This window comes from Phoca vitulina, unplaced genomic scaffold (genome assembly GCF_004348235.1).
Source record: "Phoca vitulina isolate PV1807 unplaced genomic scaffold, GSC_HSeal_1.0 scaffold30, whole genome shotgun sequence".
In the NCBI taxonomy this organism is placed as follows: domain Eukaryota; kingdom Metazoa; phylum Chordata; class Mammalia; order Carnivora; family Phocidae; genus Phoca; species Phoca vitulina.
Genome location: NW_022589733.1, coordinates 20,307,821 through 20,328,845, shown reverse-complemented (window position 1 = coordinate 20,328,845; position 21,025 = coordinate 20,307,821). Strand labels below are relative to the sequence as shown.

The 21,025-nt window shown below is 37.0% G+C and overlaps 1 long non-coding RNA gene across 1 annotated transcript in view; it reads right to left on the bottom strand.

The window, feature by feature from the left end:
- Positions 1–21,025, bottom strand: part of LOC116644498 — a 458,994-nt gene that overhangs the window by 364,746 nt on the left and 73,223 nt on the right. The window lies entirely within an intron of this gene.

Sequence of the window (21,025 nt, the reverse complement as noted above, 5' to 3'; positions counted from 1 at the left end):
CTAGAGAGTTTTCCCTTTTCCATCCCAGGTTCATCTCACAGCAGGCAGACACAGACACACACACAGACAGACACACACACACACACACACACACACACACACACACACACACACACACCATGTCCTTTCTTGCCTTCCTGCCTAGATATGAACTAGGTGCTCTACCTAGAGAGTTTTCCCTTTTCCATCCCAGGTTCATCTCAGAGCCAAGGTTTTCCAACATCCACTGGGGTGATGGTAAGTGTTTAACAATCAGCACGGGATGGACAAAGCCCTGAGTTGTAGCCTTTACCAATTTCTGTGTCAATACTCTCACCAGGGCTGATTTGAAGCTATTAAGTTGACATCAACCAGCAGGCAAAATTCTTGAAAACATAATAGGCTACAGAGAAACAATACAAACTGTATGTAGCACACCACATTTCCTAATCCTCCCCCCACCACTTCCTAGCTCCCCACCTCTACTCCCAGCAGATATGACTTGTGCCCCACACTGAGAACCCTCTCTCCCCTTAGAAGAGTTCATATTTAACTGGCATTATTCTCTTCATCATATATTTAAGAATTTGCTTTATTTATCTACAGATTAAAAACCATTTGAGAACAATTTATTATTTTATTCCCAGTTAAAACTCCTATGGAATTTCAGGAAGGGGTCATCAATTTCTCAAGGCCCAGAGGAAGATGGAGCAGAACAGAGATTCACAGAGAATGTTCAGAAAGAGTTTTTACCTGCTCAGAAGTGGTATGAAATTTATATTTTTAGTAGGAAAAGAACAGATAGACTTGAATGTTTGATCCTGCTTATCTACCCAATGTAGAAATGAGTCACAGAAGAGATAAAAGGTAACTCCAACATTCTTGCCTCCTGCTTTCTATTTTGTCCCCAGAGCATGCTGTCTGGAACTCAAGTAGGAAATGTCTTGTCCTACATAAAACTATTCCTTTTCTCTCCATCCCTTATCCCCTAAGGAACTGTTGCCCACTGAGAACATGAAATCATGAAATCACTGAGGGTAAGGATGAGGCCTTCTTTGCTTTTGTAATCCCCAGGGCCAGGCTAATGCTTGGTACCCAGCAGGGATTCAATGAAGATATAGTGAGTAAACAAAATAATGCTTTCATCTAAAAAAAAGGAAATGGATTTTGAAATAATAGAAATATTATTCACATAATACCCTTTTCAACTGAGCCAAACTTCAGACTGTTACCCACAGAATAGATTATAGTAGTGAGGACACCTGTTAGCCCCAAACCTTAACACTTGAAGACCTGTGAGTTCCTCCTATGCTTGTTATTAGGATGAAGGTCAAGGCTCAAATGCCATTCTTTTTTCCTTCCTTCATTCAGTCAATACTTATCTAGTACCTTTTATATGCTAAACCCAGTGCTAGAAATTGTATACATTTCTTCAAAGTTAACACTCATTTTATATCCTATGCAGAAGAAAATAAGATTCATGAATACTTAAATGCCTTAGGACATGAGGCATGACACAATAGCACAACAACCTTAAAGAAAGTACCAGCTTCCAAATGGACACCAAATACATAAAATCCAAGTAGTCTCCAATTTTCCTAAACTACACATACAAAGAAAATTTAAATTACACACAAAGAGAACTGTTAACCAGAAAAATACTAACAATATGGTATTAAACATGTTTTAAGATGTAGTCCTACGGACAGATTGAGCTCAAAGGTCTCAGAAACAGTCTTCCAGATTTCTCAGAAAGTCTTCCTGTGATACAACCTAAAACCTGCTGGTATTTAATAGTGGCATTTATCTGCCAGCCATAGACACCTGTCTGTGACAGCAAATATGATACTCAACTCATCAGTAAGTACTGCCACCTTTATTAACAAAACATGTGCCTTATCTAAGAACTTCTCCACTGACGTCATCCTGGTTAAGTCTCTACCACCTCTTTCCAGACTACTCTAACACATAACAGAGCAGTCAAAGCCATCCTCCTAAAGTAGAAATCAAACATTGTTCCTCCCTTGCTTAAACTCCAATGGCTTCTGCAGACTTGAGACTCTAAGATCACTCTCACTTCTGACACCAGCTACAAAGTTCAGGGGTCCCCATGACTGCCCTCTCTTGTGTCGCAAATTACAAGTTTGGGAGTCCCTAAGACCACCCTCAGGTTGGATAACTTGCTAGAAAACCTCACAGAACTCACTAAAAGCTGTTATACTCATGGTTCTGGTTTATTACAAAGAAAGGATATAGACAGAAATCAGCCAAGGGAAGAAGAGAATGGGCCGGAGTCCAGGACAGCTCCACACAAAGCTTCCAGTTGTCATTTCCAGCAGAGTCATGTATAGCACTAACTCTTCCCTCCAAAGATGTGTGACAATACTCATGGTGTTACTGCCAACCAGGGAAGCTCAATCAACCATTGGTATTCAGAATTTTTATTGGGATTCAGTCACCTATACATGGTTGCCTGTCCACATGGCTGATCTTTAGTCTCTAGTCCCTCTGGAAGTTGAGATGCTACTATATGGTCCAAAACAACCACCATAAATCACACTGTCAAACTATCCAGTGTGGCTCAGGACTTCAAGGTAGACAAAGACTGTCATATCAGGCAGGGCTCCCAGGAGCCAAGGACAAAAGCCAGACCTCGTTTGGGTGAGGTTAATTGTTTCCAATACATTTAAAACAAAAACTCCTGGCCTACAAGGGCAGTTAAGACCTGGCCTTTACCTTCCTTTCCTCCATCTCCATTTCCCCATCACTTGCTCTGCTCCAATCCCATCAGCCTTCTTTCAGTTCCCGGGATAAAGACAGCTCCCAGTCAGGGCTGTTTCTCCTACTGTTCCCTCTACTTAAAATGCCCTTCCCCAGATCTTCACATGGTTGCCTGTACTCATCAAATTAATCGCCACCCAGGCACCTGGGTGGCTCAGTTGTTAGACGTCTGCCTTCGGCTCAGGTCATGATCCCAGGATCCTGGGATGGAGCCCTGCATCGGGCTCCCTGCTCAGCGGGAGGCCTGCTTTTCCCTCTCCCACTCCCCCTGCTTGTGTTCCCTCTCTCGTTGTGTCTCTGTCAAATAAATAAATAAAATCTTTAAAAAAAAAAATTAATTGCCACCTCCTTAGAGAGGCCTTCCCTAAATACTCTAGCAAAAGCAGTTGCAACCTGCCTCCTGACACACGCACACACACACCACACTATAAATTTGTGCATGAACTGAACATATGCACTATACATGCACACACTATCTACACACACCCATGTAAACTCACACAGACTACATACACATACATACTCTACCACATTAAACTGTCTTCTTCATAGAACTTTTTAGGACCTAAATTGTTCATTATTTGTTTATTGCCTCTCTGTTCTTTACAATAAGAATATTGTAAGCTTATTCACCAATCTTATTGACAAGTCTTTTCCCAGTATACAAACTGGTACCTAATATCCAGTATGTGTTGAAAAAAATTTGTGGATTGACTATGCCTGATATGAGACAAGTATAAACACACAGAATGATAACTTCCCTAAACTGGTTTCAAATCAAATATATACCTGCAGCATTAAAAACAAGTCTTTTTTCTTAGTGAGCAAGAGACTAGACATTGTATGCCTTTTATAATTAACCAAGGGAAAATGCTAGTATGACTATATGAAATGTAATCAAATTAATAAGTCTCATTTTCCCATGTGGATTGTTAAATTAGTCTCATTATCTGGTATCCACAAATCATGCTGGTGATTTAAATCTACCAGGTATCAGTGGTAGGAAAAAAAAAAATGCCAGGCTGGACCGAGGAGCAAAAGGTAAGTCTCTTTTTCCTTTTCTCCCATATCGGAAAATCCAAGTTCCTAACTCAATGCTAACCAATTAAAGGTAAGCTGATTATTCACCAATTAAAAAGAAATGAACTATCAAGCCACAAAAGACATGGATGAATCTTAAAGGCATATTGTTAAGCCAATCTGAAAAGGCTACCTACTGTATGACTCTAACTGTATGACATTCTGGAAAAGGCAAAACTATGGAAACAGTTGTTGGGAAGGAAAAATTTTTCTCTGCACTTCAAAAGTTCTTCCAGCTGGCCTAAGAAATAAATTGGCATGAGAAAGGTTAACAAGAGAAAATGAAATTTCATTCAGTACATATAAGAATCTCACATACAGGAGAAATTCAAAGATAGAAAGGTAAAATGAGGTATATATGCCTTCCTGAGCTAAGGAATGGAATAGGGGTTTGGGTCCTCAAAGGGGAGGAGGGTAAATCACAGGGCAATAAAAAGAGCAGATGTTTGGTAGTTAGATGTTTATCCTGCCATACAGATGTGTCACTCAGATAAAATTTATCTCTGGTAATAAATCTTATTCTGGGAAAGACCCCCAATTTAGATTCTTCTAAGTAGTTAAAAGAGAGACAAAAGTTTCTCTTGAGCCCACAGGGTCTTGATTATCTTCAACTCGAAATATCCCACAAGCCAAAGTGGCATATTTTGGAGAGACTTGTCCTGAACCCCTTCATAATAAAAAGGACAGTGATTGCCAAGGGTTTGGGGGTAGGGATGAATAGATGAAGCACAGAGCAGTGAAACTGTTCAATATGATACCATAATAGTGGATACATGTCATTTTACATTTGTCAAAATCCATAGAACACACAACACCAAGAGTAAACCCTAATGTAAATGATGAATGTTAGTTAATAATGATGTATCAACAATTGGCTCATCAATTGTAATAAACGCACACACTAAGGCAAGATGTTAACAGGCAAAACTGGGCAGGGGAGGAAGGAGTATGAGAGCTCTCTATGCTTTCCCTAGATTTTTTTGTAAACCCAAAACTGCTCCCCAAAAAATCCTATTAATTAAAAAAAAGTACAATCTCCATTTCTTTTCATGAAAATTTGAGAGGCTATTTCCTCAACTCTAAATGCATTAAGATACACAGTCTTACCCATTTTTTAGTTAATTATAACCTATTTTCCCAGCACATTTCCAGATTCTATGTAACAGATGGTGAAAATGTCTATTCTGAAGGCCTATAAAGTATTCCTGTTCAAGAATAGTAGCTATTATCCAACATCCCCCACACAAGAGTTGGAATACCCAGGGTAGGGTGCAAAGAAAGGGAGGGCCACACGTGGGCAACACGGTGGAAAACAGAAAGCAAATCCTCGGGGTGCTAACAGGAATAGAGAGTAGCCCTAGAGGAATTAAAAGTAACCCCCACCAGGAACCTAGGGAAATCATCTATGCAGAGAAAGAAATGACTTGTTTGAAATTCATTCACACTGGCAGGGTCAATAGAAAAATTTCAATGTAAATAACAGGAGACCTTAAATGTGTGTTTGCTGAATGCTGAAGCACTGGGGGCAGAAACTAAGCAGAGGTTTCTGCAGTAGCCAAATGTTTCCTCTTATCACAGCAGAACGACCATTAGAAGAGAAGCCCTGAGAACGTCTTGAATGTAGATGAAGTCCAATCGGAAACCCCCGTGAGTGATTTTTAAAGATTTTTTTTCTATTCTCCATTGTATTCCATCTGGATTGGATAAAATTTGGGGGAGTGACAATTTGCCATTATCCTAACCTTGGAATTGAAGCAAAATTTAAAGGAATTAATGTAGCTTTTTCCCTTCCCAAGAGCATCTTCACCTTTACACTTCATTCGTCATCAGCAAGCAGGGGACAGTTATTCAGAAAACAATGGCAGGAGCTCCATAGCACTGGGGGTTTAATGCTATTTCTGTCTCCATAAAATCTTCAATAATTTGTTTACGACTTCTAAAATTCAACAATAGTGTGCAAATGCAATTCCACTTATGTTAATGTGTGCCTCCTTCTCGCATATTAGATTCTGAATAAAAATTAGGCAAGTGCTCTGTTTTGAAAATATGTAAGATGTGAACTTGCAGGGAGGAAAAAAACCCTCCAAATGCACTATCCTATCAACCACATTTTTTTTAACTTAATAACTTAAGTGAACTGTTAGTGAAATTACAACCTGCTTGTGACACAATAAATTTACAACAAAATTCATTCCATAAATTATTCAATTCCGTGACTGCAGTCAAGGAGAGAAATATCACCAGGAGCAGGTGATTAGCATGTGAAAAGAAAACCCATCTCCCCACCAAAACAATCACTGTCAAAGCCTCCTATTGGAGTTTTGTAAAAATTACCATTAAGAACACACATTTAAATCTTCGTAGTTACTTTAAAAGGACTAAGTATTTGATTTACATTATATTCATTTGTTCTTTCTTCAACTGTCTCTTTCTCCCACAAACCATAACCGCCTCAGTAAATGCTTGCTCAATCAAGTGTGCATTAAAACAAAAGAATTTAACTTCAATAAAAGTGATGAATCAGAGCCAGAAGTTAACTTTTCCTTCCTCTGTATATCTGGCTACCAGGTAGGCAGAGCAGAAATTTATATTTGATATCCCACAGGGGAATATTATAGGTTTCTATTGTGTCGTTGGTCATAGTTGTAGATTTTTGCATAAATCATTTGAGGCAAGAGTTGCAGGGCAAAGGATTTTCCAACGAAACTACATTTGTGAACATTTTCTATGGGCAATAGATCTATGTAAATGGGACTGTCAACTTTCCACTGACTCAATGCATAAAAGATGGTGCTTACGGACTAAAGAAAGAGTTTCAGGATCAAGATGGGTTTTCTGAAATCTAGGATGCAAATATCTAGCTGTTGGTATTTCTAGCAAGCTACTGGAACATTACTTAACTCTACATGGTAGCTGTTCTTCAATAAACCAAAAAGAGTAGATGCAATCACCTTTTCTCTTAAACAGATCAAGAATGTGGCTATCCTCCCATATTAATACATACATTGCTTTCATTTCAGCACATGCTTTGGAATTTGGCTTTCCTTAGGGGTTGCTCTTTTTCTCATAAGTAGTGTATGGCAGGCAGATTATGGCCATCCAAAGATATCTGTGTCCTAGTTCCCAGAAACTTTGAATATGTTACATTACCCGGCAAAAGGGAATTAAGGTTACAGATGGAATTAAGGCTAATAATCAGCTGAGCTTAAAAGAGGGAGATTATATTGGGTAGCCCCCAATGTAATCACTGGGGTCTTCAAATATGCAAGAAGAAGGCCAAAGAGTGAGTACCAAAGTGATATAAGAAGGACTTAACTGGACATTAATGGCTTTGCAGATGGAGGAAGGGGTCTTGAACCAAGGAATATGGGCAGATTCTAAAAAATGAACCATCCAAGAAAACAAATTCTCTCCTTGAGTGGGTGTGGGTGAGAAGGGTAGCTCTCACATGACAGCCTTAGGACCTGCTTCAGGGAAGAAGGGAAGGGTCACAAGTTCCTTCCTTCACTGCTATTTCCCAAATTATTTCAGCTTAAAATATGGTGCCATATTTGAGGGTAGTGTGTCAATTGTCCAGCATGGAAGAAAACAGACACAGAATCACAAAATGGAAGAACTGAAAGAAACCTTATGCAATCTAGGTTAACCCTTCTTATTTTATCAGAAAAGCAATCAAGATTCAAAAGGTGGAATTCTCTCCAAAGACCACATAGTCTGGAGTAAAAGTAGCTTAGAATACTGACCCAGGTCTCTTTGATAATGCACAATGCTGCCTATATGGGTCGTTCAAATTCACTCTTTGTTAATCCAACAAATACTTATTGAGCATCTGCCTGTGTGATGGGCACTTGCCTTAGGCACTAATTATGAAGTGAGGAACAAGAGGAACATAATTACTATGTAGTTATTCATATAACAGAGTTAACTATGGTAACTATGTACTATGTAGTTAATAATCCAATGGGAGAAAACAGACAACATCAATAAATAAGCAAACAGTGTTCTACTGAAAACTTAACAGGTTAATGTGATACAAAGGACTAGAGGTCATCTCGGATAGCTGATCAGCAAAGAACTCTTAAAATATCTGAGTGACAACAAAGAGCCAAGCAGGATGGGGAAAGAATGTTTCAGGCAGAGGGAACATCCAGTGTCAAGGTTGTGGAGCAGAAACTTAATTTTGGAGGAACATCCTAAAAGCTAATGAGACAAGAATCTGATAATGAGGGTGACAGGATAGATGGGAGTTAGAAATGTAAGCAAGGACCAGGTCAAGCTCTGAAACTACTTTGTGTTATATGTAGCTATATTATCTTATTTATATTTCTGTTGACTTCCATGTTGGAATGTGAAATGTTCACAGAGACAGATGAATTTAATACACAAAGCACCTAACATTATCAAGTAAACATGAACTGAGATCTGTTCCCCTGCTTCACATAGAAGGATTGGGTTCAAAGAAATCAAATCAACAAATATGAATGGATTATTGGCACTCATCAGTGACACTGTGGAAGATTTTATAAAGTGAAGGCTTACAAGGGCACTTCAAGATAGAGATGGCATATTTCAACTACAGTCAATCAGATATTTCCTAGCATGGGAGAAGCCAATTAGTATTTCCTGAGCACACTCTATGTGCCAGGCACTCTAATAGGTGCTTTACCTACAGTATCACTATTAATGCCCCACTAAACAACTGAATGTCAAAAGCATTCGGATGTTAAGGAACTGGCTCAAGACTGCACTCTTAGCAGAAGAATGGCAACTATACAGTAGCCTGTCTGCCTCCAAAGGCCACACTTTCCTTCATTTTGCCATGTGCCACTCAGAGTGATCAAAAAATACCCTGCATGAATCACATCACTTCTAAACAATTCATTCTCTTCCTGTATGAAATGACATATGGGACTAGATGATCTCAAAAATTCTTACCTCTAACATTCTGTGATTCTGTGATTCTATTATATTGGCAGAAACAGTCCACCCCCATTTTTGCAACCCTCTGCACCTGGAAATTTCCTCCTTCATAAGTTGTATAGCAGTTGCTACCCATCAATAAGAAATGCTTCCTTCTGCCAAGAAATCACATTCTTGCCTATCCAGGGAAATGTTTCAGGAGATAACTTAGAGAACAGGTGACAAAAGCAGTAGATATAATCTGATTAATATTAAATAGGTCAAGAGATGACAACAATGACACCATGCATTTATTAGGAAGGACCCATTCTCCAAAAATCACAAAGCACTTTGTGATCTCTTAAATCAAATACTGGTAGCCACCAGCGACAATGAAAGGCACAATTCTTATTTTTCCTGTATTACAGACCCAAAGCACTCAGATTCTAAGAGGTTAGCCCAGTAGAGGCATGTGTTGTGGAGTATCTCTAATGAGACATTAAAAGACAACCACTGGAACAAAACATGACAGAAAAGAAAATAACAACCTACATAACAGAGGAATCCATTTTGTTCAACCATTATCATGGTGTATAAATAATGTAAAATTTTTTAATGTACTGCACTTGTATATTCCTGTAGTAACCAGAAGGAAATGCCACCATTTAAGATATACTATTTTTACAGAGTAATATTTGAAGTTTTGTGACATTAACTTACCACAAGATCAGAGTTTACTGACCTAAAAGGAAGTGCATAATCTGGGAGATAAAAGTAACATACAGATTCATGCAGAAAACCTCATAGTAGGAAATGTAGTCAGCATAAAGATATATATAATCAAGCTTCCATGAAACAAAGGTGAGCTACTGTGTCTACTCTGTGGTAGTAGAATAGGAATACACATAGGACTCCTGAGCAGGAAATTGTTTACTTGCACACCAATTTTCCAGGACACATCTTGGTACCACCTTACATAAAGTAAAGTGGAAAAGCTGTGTGACAAGATTGAAATGATGAAATCCTGAGATTTGTGCTATGAGGTAAAATTGGAAGTAATGATCACTGGAGAAAGATGGTTCAAAATAGATATAAATGAGGTTATTAGGATGCCCAAGAGGATAGCCAAGGGAGAGCTGTTACCAAGAAGGATCATTAAAGGTGATTTGTGGGAACAGCCAAGTTTGAAATAGCATGACTGTCAAATTCAATGGGCCCAAACAGTTCAACGAAGCCCAGATTTTATTAGTTTGTCAATCAACTTAGTTTTAGGAAATATTTTAAAACACTACCTTATGTATCACCTACTAAAATTTTTAAATTAATATTTTTAAATTAATTAAAAGCAGTGGTCCCCATGTACTTTAGAAACCACATCATTCTTTGACTACTATCTATTGCAACTTTTTAGCAACCATTTGATCAAACTTTGAAATACCAAGAAAAGGTTTATTCCAGTCTCACCGCCTAGACACATCCTCAAATTCTATTATTTAAAGTACATTAAAAGGCGCCTGGCTGGCTCAGTCAGTGGAGCATGTGACTCTTGATGTCAGGGTTGCAAGTTTGAGCCCTACATTTGGTGTAGAGATTAATTAAAAATATTTTAAAAAAATAAAGTACATTAAAAGCTACTATCTATAAATTAACTAAAGAACACATTTTCAAGGACAATGTAAACTCAGAGGAGGTACCATTAATCTCACAAAGTGAATTCTCAATTATTGGAGGATTTTAATATCATTGTTAAGAAACAGTCTAAATACTGTTGAAGGAAGAACAAATTTACACTATCTATTTTCGGGTGGCCATTGTTATCCTTGCAGGCCCAGAAGGGCATCACCTCCATCTTATGCACATGGAACACAAATCCAATATATCAGCTATGGCCCATTCAGGATTCACAGCTTAGATCCAGCTTCACAGTCACTCATATTTGTAATTCATTTTGCTTCCCTAATCTTGAGTCCCCTGGGGCCAGGTATCATTCTCAGACCCAGGTAAAACTCCAGAAGTCTACAGCCTTCACCCCTAAGTAATCCTGAGTTTGTTCAGGTAGTTGGACCATCCTTCTGCTTTTGCACAACCATGTCCCACACTAAGAGCACTACCCTGTCTCCAGAGTGCCTGTTTGAGGTCCAAACATCATGACTGGTTCTCAACAGCACCTCTCCCTGATGCCTAAAACTTCCTTCCATACTGTCAGCACTGAATTTGGTTCTTCATCAAATGAGGCAGCCTGCCTGGAATCAAAACATGAAAAGTGGCCAGGAGCATCTGAGGCAAAGAGATCAGCATGGAAGATGCTCCAACATGGAAAGGACTCAACATGCTCAAGGAACTGCTGGGAGATCACATAGTCCATTTAGCAAGGTAACTTCTAAAATAATAATAATCTCCAACCAGAACCTATACTCATGGATCTGATATTAAGATGTCTGAAATCCCCAAGAATCCAGTGTTATTTTATGTTACAAACACACTTTCCAAAGCAAAAACAGACTCATATATTTTTGTATATGTTTTTTAAAGAATTTTCACCATAAGAAATTAAGCAAAATGGGTTTGGGTTTTGTTTTGGGTTTTTTGTTTTGTTTTGTTTTTGTTTGTTTGTTTGTTTGTTTTTGGTCAATTAAGAGAAAAAAAACTTTTCTTACTGATATTAGGAAGATTCAAAGAGCCTGGCACTGATTATTTTTTTTAATTTTTTATTGTTATGTTAATCACCATACATTACATCATTAGTTTCTGATGTTGTGTTCCATGATTCATTGTTTGTGTATAACACCCAGTGCTCCATGCAGAACGTGCCCTCTTTAATACCCATCACCAGGCTAACCCATCCTCCCACCCCCCTCCCCTCTAGAACCCTCAGTTTGTTTTTCAGAGTCCATCGTCTCTTATGGTTCATCTCCCCCTCCAATTTCCCCCCCTTCATTCTTCCCCTCCTGCTATCTTCTTCTTCTTTTTTTTTAACATATATTGTATTATTTGTTTCAGAGGTACAGATCTGTGATTCAACAGTCTTGCACAATTCACAGCATTAATCAGGAAGATCCATGTCCATTTTCTAAGCATTCTAGTTAATTGTAGTTTAAAAGTATATATGTATTGTAGTTATCTGTTGCTGAATTATAATATATCCAAAACTTAATTGTGTAACAACAACAACCAGAGAATGTCCAATATAAGGAACATATAACAAAGAATCATGAAACATTTTAGGAAAATCAACACCACAAAACAGAGGAAGAATTGACACATGAAGAAGTTGAAATCTTCATATATTCCTGTGACATAGTAAAGTTGTGTGGCCACTCTATAAACCTTTTTCACAGTTGCTCAAAATGTTAAACCTAGAGTTACCATACAACCCAGAAATTTCATTCCTAGGTACATACCCCTGAAAATTGAAAAATGTGTCAACACAAAAACTTATAAATGTTCACAGCAATATTATTCATAATAGACAAGTGTCCAACTGATGAATGGATAAATAAAATGTGGTATATCCATACAATGGAATACTATTCAGCAATAAAAAGGAATGAAGTTTTGATACATACTACAACATGGATGACACTTGAAAACATTAACAGAAGAAATCAGTCTTTAATATTAAATACACACACACACAGACATATGACAGAACACTGCACTCATAAAATAAGAGCAGGAAACTATGAATAAAAACAAATTAGAAAATAAACAAAAATTTGTCACTGAGACAAACAGATCAATGGAACAGAATAGAGAGCCTTGAAATAGATCTACATTAATACAGTCAATTGATCTTTGACAAAACAGGAAAGGCAATATCATGGAGAAAACATAGTCTCTTCAACAAATGGTGCTGAAACAAATGAACATCTACATGCAAAAACATCAACCTAGACACAGACCTTACATCTTTCACAAAAATTAACTCAAAATAGATCACAGACCTAAATGTACAATGCAAAACTATAAAACTCCTAGAAGATGACCTAGGAGAAAATCTAGATAACCTAGGGAATGGCAGTAACTTTTTAGATACAACATGAAAAGCATAATCCATGAAAGAAAAAATGGATAAGCTAAACATTATTAAAATTTAAAACTCATGCTCTGAGAAAGATGTATTAATAAAATGAGAAGATAAGCCACAGACTAGGAAAAAAAAGTTCGCAAAAGACACATCTAGGGGTGCCTGGGTACCTCAGTTGGTTGAGCATCCGACTCTTGATTACGGCTCAAGTCATGAACTCAGGGTCATGAGACTGAGCCCCACATTGGGCTCCGTGCTCAGCAAGGAGTCTGCTCTTCCCTCTCTCTCTCCAACTCTCCCTCTGCCCCTCCCACTCATGTCCTCTCTCAAATAAATAAATAAATCTCAAAAAAGGACACATCTGAAAAAGGACTATTATCCAAAATAAATGAAGAACTTAAAAGTCAAAAACAGGAAAACAATCCAATTAAAAATGAGTGACCTTGATACCTCACCAAAAAAAGATATACACATGGCATTAAGCATATGAAAAGATCTTTGCATCATATTCCATGCCAATGTAAATTAAAACAATAATGAAATACCACTACACACCTGTTGGAATGGCCAAAATCTAGAACACTGACAACAGTAAATGCTGGTGAGGATGTAGAACAAGAACTCTTATTCATTGCTGGTGAGAACACAAATTGGTACAGCCACTTTGGAAGACAATTTGGCAAATTCTTATAAAACTAAACATAATCTTATCATACAACCCAGCAATCTCACTCATTGGTATTTACCCAAAGGAGGTGAAAACATACCCACATAAAAATCATCTGTACACAGATGTTTATAACACCTTTATGCATAATTGTCAAAATTTGGAAGCAACCATGATGTCCTTCAGTAGGTAAATGGATAAATAAATTGTGGTACATCCAGACAATGCAATATTATTTAGCATTAAAAAGAAATGAGCTAAAAAGCTATGATAAGACATCAAAGAAATTGAAATGCATATTACTAACTGAAGGAAGGCAATCTGAAAAGGCTATATACCCTATGATTCTAATTATATGACATTCTGGAAAAGGCAAAACTATGGAGACTGTGAAAAAAATCAGTGGTTGTCAGGGTTGGAGGGTAAGGGGAAGAGGAGTACAGGAGGTTTTAGGGCAGTGAAAATACTTTGGATACCATATTACTATACTGTAATATATTCCATATTATATATATATATATTAATATAATTATATATTTATAATTAATATATATAATTTACTATATAAAATTATATGTTATATTATACATATTACTATAATAATATAATGATGGATATATGTCATTATATATTTGTTCAAATCCATAAAATGTATAATACGAAGAGTGAAACTCAAGGTAAACTATGGACTTTGAGTGAGTAGGATGTGTCACTATAGGTTCATCATTTGTAACATATGTACCTCTCTGGTGGGAGATGTTGATATTGGCAAAGGCTATGCACATGTTGGGGGCAGAGATATATGGGAAATTTCTATACCTTTCCCTCAATTTTACTGTGAGCCAAAAACTGCTCTTACAAAAATAAAGTCTGTTAAAAAAAACCACTGAAATTAAACCCTCATTATGTGATCTAAAGTCAAAATGGATAAAGCTAAAAATTAAAACAGTCAATTGGAAAATATAGCCAGACACAGCATACCACAGCATAAAAACTTCAGAGATTAAGGAAGAAATAAGAAGATTTGAAAGAAAGACCCAGAAACTCTAAATTAGTCTAACAGCAGTGAAAGAAAAACGGAAAAGAGTAGGATGGGTGGAGGAGACAACACAGACACAGACACAGACACAGACACACACACACACACACACACACACACACACACACAATTCTGGCAAGTTTTCATAATGTCAAAGTTAAGATACAAACCCTAGGGGTGCCTGGGTGGCTCAGTCAGTTTAGCACCTGCCTTCAGCTCAGGTCGTGATCTTGGGGTTCTGGAATCGAGCCCCACATAGGGCTCCCTGCTCAGCAGGGAGTTTGCTTCTCCCTCTGCCCCGCCCCCCAACTCATGAGTGCACTCTCTCTCTCTCTCTTCCTCTCTCTCAAATAAATAACATTTTTTAAAAAGATACAAATCCTAAAAAATTCCAGAGAAAGTTCTGCTTCCATATGAGCACTGCCTATACATGGGCTACAGAAGATGCCTTGATTGAAGGGCAGCTCTAGCAGTTCCACTCCATTTGTCCTTAGACCAACTATTCTAGAGAAGACTCTCCAAGACTCAACACACCTGGGTACCGAGGGCCATTTGGGTAAGATTAGTACCTTGTGTTCCTTTAAATCTAATCAGCCTCTCCACACAGAGAATATGCAGAATGCCTATCATATGCCAGATGCTAGGCAACAATGATAGCTCTCCTCTCTATCCTCTCCTTTTCCTAAACCTTCTGGAATATAGTATTCTAAAGACTATATGGAACACACCTCTGGGCTGTTCCCCAGAGATATGAAGAAGCTTGAGTATTTATCCAATGACTTCCAAACCTCATTGGTTACAGGGGTCACTTTGGAAGCAATAGCTCCACAGGATACCCAGTCTGGTCTGCACAAAGGCTAAGAACACCCTCCCACAGCTAGAGAATGTGCTCAAGCAGAGACAGGCAGGAAGCTTGCCCTATGGATAATAACTGCCCACAGGTGACCTCTGGGACAACTGGGGGGATCTGGGTAGATGAGTGCATCACATAAAATCAGCCCAGAGGTCACACTTCTGATATAATGTAGAAATACAGGGAGTATTCGTGCTAAAATTGAGCACAAAGCAGCTCAGAGTCATCACCATATTTAACACTACCTTGGACCAATTAGACTAGAGAGAGAAATTAGAGGCGTAAAACTGAAAAGAGGCAAAGCTATCTCTATTTTGAGATGATATGATTTTGTATCTGTAAACTCAATTAATCTACTAAAATACCACAACAAAATATAATTCAGTGAGGTGACAGGATGTAGAATTAATTAAAAAGAAATCAATACACTCTATATAATAAAACAACAGTTAAAAGATACAATGGAGGGAAGAACCTATTCACAGCTAGGAACAAGCTTAATAAGAAATGTACAAAACCAAATGACAGGAGGAAAAGAGAACTACAACCAAGGGATAAAAAGTAGTATGAAAAAGAGATGCTATATTCTTGAAAAGTAAGACTTAAAGTCAATTCTCCCTTAGTTAATTTAATGCAATCCACTAAAATACCAACAGGGTTTTGTTTTCTTCCCCTAGAACTAGACAAATAGATCCCTAAATTCATATAGAAAAATAAATTTTAAAAGAGCCAGGAAAACTCTGGAAAAGAGAAATTATGTGAGAATAGACCTACTAGCTATCTAAACACACTAATTAAAAGTGTATAATTGGTGACTGAAGAGACAGGCCAGTGAACAAAATCAGGTGTTCATAAACAGACCAAAATGTATATAAGAGATTATTATATTATAAAGATGACATTTCAAATTACTGAGATGAAGAAGGACATTTTAATAAATGTCAGGATGGCTGAGTAGCAGTCTGGGAAAAGATAAAGTTGGTTCCCTACTTTACACTGTACACAAAAACTCCAAAAGGATTAAAGCTTTAAAGGTAAAAAGTGAAATACTAGAAATACATTAAAAATGGAGTGGGGAAGTCCTGTAGAAGTTAGACCGCAAAATCCAAAGGCAATATAAGATTGGTAAATTTGACTGAATAAAAATCTAAACTTTATACATGCCCGAAAAACCACCAAACAACAACAGAAAACACTATAAGCAAAATTAAAACTCCAGTGACTAATCTGGAAGGGGGAGAATTAAAATTTATATTACAAAAACTGATCTCCCTTTATAATTTATAAAGATTATTTTTATAAAGATTATAACAATTACCTAGAATTCAAGAAGAAATGATGAACAACCCAAAATAAAAATGGACAAAGGACACACACAGTCCTCAGTAAAAACAGACAAGCAAACAGATAACAACAACAAAATACAAATAGCCATTAAGCTTATAAAAAAAAAGTCTCAACCTGCTCATAATAAGGTAATCAAAACTACAATAAGATATCATTTATTACCTATCACATTGACAAAAATTGGTTTTGACAACTCTTAATGCTGGAGTTGAAACAGGCTCAGGGGGTACAATGTTAATGGGAAAGTGAAATGGTATAACCCTCATGGAGAGGAATCCAGCTATCTTTACCAAAAATGCAGATGCATTTACCCTTTGACCCAACAATCCTACTTCTGGGAATCTATCTTACAGATACATCCGTACACAAAGTCAATCAGAGAAAGACATGTATCATATGACCTCATTGATATGAGGAATTCTTAATCTCAGGAAACAAACTGAGGGTTGCTGGAGTGGTGGGGGGTGGGAGGGATGGGGTGGCTGGGTGATAGACATTGGGGAGGATATGCGCTATGGTGAGTGCTGTGAATTGTGTAAGACTGTTGAATCACAGACCTGTACCTCTGAAACAAATAATACATTATATGTTTAAAAAAAAAGAAGAAGAAGAAGATAGCAGGAGGGGAAAAATGAAGGGGGGGAAATCGGAGGGGGAGACAACATGAGAGACTATGGACTCTGAAAAACAAACTGAGGGTTCTAGAGGGGAGGGGGTGGGGGGGTTAGCCTGGTGATGGGTATTAAAGAGGGCACGTTCTTCATGGAGCACTGGGTGTTATACGCAAACAATGAATCATGGAACACTACATCAAAAACTAACGATGTAATGTATGGTATATGGTGATGTAATGTATGGTGATTAACATAACATAATAAAAAAAATAACAGATACATCTGTACACATATAAAATGGCATATGTATTTTGCTTAGCATTATCCTCTCTAGCTCCACCCATGTTGTTGCAAACGACAAGATTATATTCTTTTCTATGGCTGAATAATATTCCTGTGTGTGTGTGTGTGTGTGTGTGTGTGTGAGTGTGCACACCATATCTTCTATAATGTACACCTGAAATAATATAACAGTATATGTTAAGTATAATGGAATTTTAAATTAAATTAAATTTATAAAATTCATATTCAGAAACCAAAAAAATGGCAAAGACAGAAGATTATTCATTATAGCATTATTTGTAATAGCAAAAAAATGGAAGTGATCCAACTGTCCATTAACAGGGTATTGGTTGAAGAAACTATGGATACATCCACACCATGGGATGAAAGTTTGTTGACTATCTCAACTTACTGATATAGCAAGATCTTGAAAAAAAGCAAGGTGCAAAGCAAATTATGTAGTACGTTACTTTTTCTATCACAAGGAAGGGGAAACAGAAATACACATTTGCCTTTGCTTTCCTCTGAATAAAGATATACAAGAAAGATAACCAGGAACCTAAAAGATATTGTTATCTATAGAAAGGACAAGAGACAGGAGGGAACAGAGATAGAAGCAAGAATTCTGAGTGCAACTTTTTACGATTTTTTTTTTGTGAATCAGGTAAACATATTACCAATAAAAAGAAAAGTTTCTGAAATATTCTAAAGAAAAAAAAAACACACATGGACATATGGCCTAAAAGGAAATAAGAATCAAATTGATTTCAAATTTCTGATGGAGCAATATCACTAATGTTCTAAGAGAAAAGGATTTGAACTTAAAATTCTACAGGTCTAATTATTTTTCAAAATAAAGACATTCTCAGGTATATAAGGTTCCAGTTTACCATATACAAACTTTCTCTAACAAGAATTTCTCAAGAATGTATTCAAAAAAAAAAAGAGAGAGAGAGAGAGATGGAGAGACTGGATATATAAAGCAAGGGTGAGCAAAGACACCAGCAAAACTAACTAAATGCAAATAAATGTTGATTTTAAACAAAAGACTTTAACAACTTGGAACTCAGGATTTGAGAAGTGCCAGAGAAGATGGAAAGAGATGGAAGTAAAAATACATCAAGATTTCACCTCATTTAGGGACAGGATAGAGGGAGTTTACCTGATGGTGGAAAGACATACAATCAGTATATATATTAAAATTACAAATGTAACTAATAAAAGAAAATAAATGGGAGGTATAATTTACAAACCATCAGTGGTGGGGGAAAATAGAATAAAATAATCCAATCAGGGGCACCTGGCTGGCTCAGATGGTTAAGCGTCTGCCTTTGGCTCAGGTCATGATCCCGGGTTCCTGGGATTGAGCCCCGAATCGGGATCCTGGCTCAGCAGGGAGCCTGCTTCGGCCTCTCCCCCTGCTCATGCTCTCTCTCTCTCTGTATCTCTCTGTCTCGAATATAATAAATAAATAAATAATCCAATCAACCAAAAATAGGCAAAAAGGAGGAAAAAAACAAACAAAAAAGGCATAGTATAATAGAAAACATAAATATGGTAAGTTCAAACACGTTGTTAAGTATAATTAGGTGAAGAATCATCTACTAAAAATAGAAATTTTGAAAAGAACACAGGCAGTAACTTCTTTGACATTGGCTGTAGAAACCTGTTTCTATATATGTCTCCTGAGGCAAGGAAAACAAAAGCAAAAATAAACTATGGGACTATATCAAAATAAAAAGCGTCTGCACAGTGAAGGAAACAACCAAAACAAAAAGGCAATTAATGGAATGGGAGAAAATATTGCAAATGACATGTCCAACAAAGGGTTAGTATCCAAAATATATAAAGAACTTATACAACACCCAAAAAACAAATTATCCAATTAAAAATAGCCAGAAGACATGAACATTTCTCCAAAGAAGACACACAGATGGCCAACAAAGACAGGAAAATATGCTCATCATCACTTATCATCAGGGAAATGCAAATCAAAACCACAATGAGATACCACTGCACACCAGTCACAATGGCTAAAATCAACAACACAATAAACAACAAGTGTTAGCAAGGATACAGAGAAGAGGGAGACTCATGCACTGTTGGTAGGAATGCAAACTGGTACAGTCCCCCTGGAAAACAGTATGAAATTTCCTCAAAAAGTTAAAGATAGAACTAACCCATGAACCAGCAATTACACTACAGGGTATTTACCCAAAGAATACAAGAACACTAATTCAAAGGGATACATGCACCCCTATGGTTATAACAGCCTAATTTCCAATAGCCAAGATATAGAAGCAGCCCAAGTGTCCATCGACTGATGAATGTATAAAGAAGATATAGTATATATGTACAATGGAATATTAGCCATAAGAAAGAACAAAATCTTGCCATTTGCAACGACATGGATAGAGCTGGAAAGTATAATGCTGAGCAAAATAAGTCAGTCACAGAAAGACAAAGACCATATGATTACACTCATATGTGGAATTTAAGAAACAAAACAAACAAGCAAAGGGAAAAATCTAAGAGACAGAGAAAGACAAATCAAGGAACAGACTCCTAATTATAGAAAACAAACAGATGGTTACCAAAGGGGAGGAAGATAAGAGGATGGGGTAGATAGGTGATGGAGATTAAGCAGTGCACTTGCCATAATGAGCACTGGGTGATGTATGGAAGTGTTGAATCATTATATTGTACACCTGAACCTAATGTAACACTGTATGTTAGCTAACTGGAATTAAATTACAAATTTAAAAAAAAATAGAAACTTTCATATTACAATAAAAATTCCATATGCTACATTTAAAAAGCAAATCTAAAAAAAAAAAGACAACACAGAGAAAAGAGACCACTTTCTGTAAGGTAGGACGTGTGGAGAAGTGAATCCTGGCCCCTGGCAAGGGCTGGGCAATTCTGTCTCAGGCAAAGACATTTGAGAATCACCGTAACAGGCCCCTCCCCCAGAAGATCAGCAAGAACATCCTGCCAAGACAAGTTTACCAATCAATGAGAATGGCAAAACCCCAGAGCTACGGGAATACAGCACATAGAATTCATGGCTATTTCCCCATGATGCTTTAGTCTTTCAAAATTAATTTTTTAAATTTTCTTTATTTTTTCTTTTTCTATTTTTTAAGTTGGATTTTTCTTCATTCCTTTTTCAACCAACATCTTATCAATTCCTTCTTTAAAATCTTTTTTAATTTTTCATTTTTACAGTCATATTCGATCTCTTCATTGTATTTAAACTTTTTTTTTTCTGTATATATATGTTTTCTTTCTTTAAAATTTTGGGACACAGTTTCTTTTAACAGACCAAAATATACCCTAAATCTAGTGTATACTGGAAAAGTTGTAGTGTATGAGGAAAGTTGGAAAGAATGCAAATACATGGAGGCTAAAGAGCATCCTACTAAAGAATGAATGGGTCAACTAGGAAATTAAAGAA